This window comes from Gossypium arboreum, chromosome 2, assembly GCF_025698485.1.
Source record: "Gossypium arboreum isolate Shixiya-1 chromosome 2, ASM2569848v2, whole genome shotgun sequence".
NCBI classification, from domain to species: Eukaryota; Viridiplantae; Streptophyta; class Magnoliopsida; order Malvales; family Malvaceae; genus Gossypium; species Gossypium arboreum.
The window spans coordinates 9,030,103-9,032,760 of record NC_069071.1 but is presented as its reverse complement, the minus strand read 5'-3'; the positions used below and the strand labels follow the sequence as shown (position 1 = coordinate 9,032,760).

Sequence of the window (2,658 nt, the reverse complement as noted above, 5' to 3'; positions counted from 1 at the left end):
TGTTTGAAAATGCTATAGGCTAAATTGAAGTGGCCAAATAAATAGGAGTGCAAAATAGGAGGATTTGCATGACAAACCTCCCATTTTACATGAAGTGGCCAGCCATCATGTTGTTGTAGACAATATGAGCACTTGATATCCATAATTTATGGTACAAATTGATACAAATTGATAATGGGTTAGGTAAATGTTCCATGATAATGGATTAGGTAAATATTCCATGATAACGGGTTAGGTAAATGTTCCATGATAATGGTTTAGGTAAATGTTCCATGATGGGCATTTCATGTCTTTTGTATTAAAGAATTAAATGGATGAAATATGAAATTTTATTAAAAGAAAAAGGGGTGAAAAGAACAAAGTTTTGTCCATCTTTGTTCATCATAGCCTAAAGTTAGAGAAGAGAAAGGAGAGGAGAAAGCTCTTGAATGTTCGGTCACTTGGGGAAGAAAATTGAAGGTAGGTTCATGGTAGTTTGCTTCTATCTTGATGTTCATGAGTTCTTCTTGATTCTACCTTAGCTCTTGAAGCATATTTTGGTTTTTGGTTGTGTTGTGAGCATTTGGTCATGAATTAAAATGAAGGAAATGGTTGTTGTTTCATGTTCTTTTGATGAAAAATGGAAGATAGGTGAAGTTGAGCCAAACAAATGAGCATGCATGTGCCTTAGATGCTAAGGGGAAAAATCGGCTAATATGTTGTGCTTTAAAATGATGAAATGGAGATTATACTTAAGTAAAATCATAGATATGTGATGATTGATTGCTGATATACATGTTTAAAAAAAAAAACATGCATGCAAGTTATGTGTGAAAGAGTGATTTGGTAATAAATTTGCTTGGGACAGCAGCAGTAATGTGAATTTGGAAAATCACCATAAATTGTGGGAGATGAGTTAGAAGCTGAATAAATTATGTAATTAAATCTTAATGAGTCTATTTTCAAATGAAATAAACGAGAACATATTTTGAATTCTGTACAATGAGAAATTTGATTCGTAATGAAGAGTGGTCAGATTAGTCAAACAGTGAAACATGGGAAACTTTAAGAAAAATCTGGTATTGATTGCCTAAACCAAAAATTCTGAAAATTTTATGGATAGAAGATATATGAGTCTATTTTCAGGTAAAATTAACGGCACTTAATTTGGAGTTTCATAGCTCCAATTATAAATGATTTAGTGACTGTTGTTCAGGAAGACAGCTTGCAGTGAGATTTGATTATGTGGTAAACATTGACAAAAATTTGTTAATGAGTTGCTTATTGATTTCTTATAAGCTTACTATGATCTGTAGGTGTGGTTGGCCGAATATTGTAAGGGGTTAATACGTAGTTCATATTTGAATAGTTAGATTAATGTGTTAGTAATCCAATTGTAGGCAGTTCATGTGTGGATCTCGTCAGCATATCGTCGCAAACAGGTGTGTAACTAACACCCTCTTTCTTAGTCTAGATCGGCAAAAGTAGAAAAGCCGAAATGTCGAAAACTGGTATTTTGTAGATTTGCGAGTGTGCGAATGCTCGTGAGGTAAATCGATTAATGTTTTAGGTAAGCTACAATGTTTGGACTGCAAAGTGCATGATTTCTGTGCCCTCAATATTTTTGGGCTTAATGGGCCAAAATTGGAATGATGGGCCAACGGGCCCAATTCGGTGAGAACCTTCGGTAGTGATTCTGTTAGTACGTGAAAAGTAGGAATATGCATGAAAAACTCTAAAATAGATAAATTACTGAAATACCTTTAAAAGTGGAAAATTTACAGTTTTACCCCTAGTAGATAAATTACCAAATACCCCTAGGGTTAAATTGACCTAAATGCATGTTTGATTGTTGTTATTTCTTGCATGCCATGTTGTTATTATCGATGCATGGGATTGGGATATTGACGGAGGAAGTCTTGAAAGTGGCTTGTCCACGTCTTGGAGGCTTTGCCTCAATTATTGATAAGCGAGCGGCAAGGTTGCAACTATGGAGTGTTAAATTTGGGTGGGTTGAGCTATCCCCACATGGAGTGTATGGCTGGTACGGTGGAGTGTAGTGGTTGGTGGGTTGAGTAGTCTCCCAAATGGGCTTGCATATGTTATTGATGTTGCATGTATTTTGAAATGGGCCTATGGGCCATCTTTATTATCTGAATAAGGGCTAAGACCCGGTTTATTGTAATCTAAAAGGGCTCGGTCCGTACCACTTATTACTGAATGGGCTTAGGCCCAATAGGCTTGAGTGACTTGGGCTTTGAATGGGTTTTCCTTACACACTGAGTTTCCCCAAACTCACCCTTTTTATTTTCATCCACGCAGGAAATCCCCAACCATAGTGGGCTTGGAGCTGTGAGGGAATTCGGAGTGGCCACCCATTTTGAAAGTTTGATTTTCTTCTGGTGAACTGGACATCCTTTTAATTACGTTTGAGGTTTTGGGCTTTTAAATGTAATAAGGCCGCTTATTTATTTTGATGGTTTTATATGTTTTATTAAGATATGTAATATTTATATTTAACTGTTGAAATTGGATAGCTTTAGGGCGCGTTTTCAAAAACAAGAATTGATTTCAAAATAACACGAAAACAAGCAAAGCTTCATAATGAAGATATTTTCCAAAATTAATCACTTTTCCTAAAAGGACTTAATCAAATCGGTTTCCTAGAAATATACATGA

The 2,658-nt window shown here is 35.6% G+C and overlaps 1 long non-coding RNA gene across 1 annotated transcript; it reads left to right on the top strand.

Annotated features, from left to right (window-relative positions):
• Nucleotides 1-318: 318 nt before the first annotated feature.
• On the top strand, nucleotides 319-2,450 carry LOC128285399 (uncharacterized). The gene is made up of 3 exons (XR_008275903.1): nucleotides 319-459; nucleotides 1,380-1,421; nucleotides 2,302-2,450. It is a non-coding gene; the product is annotated as an uncharacterized LOC128285399 (long non-coding RNA).
• Nucleotides 2,451-2,658: the final 208 nt, after the last annotated feature.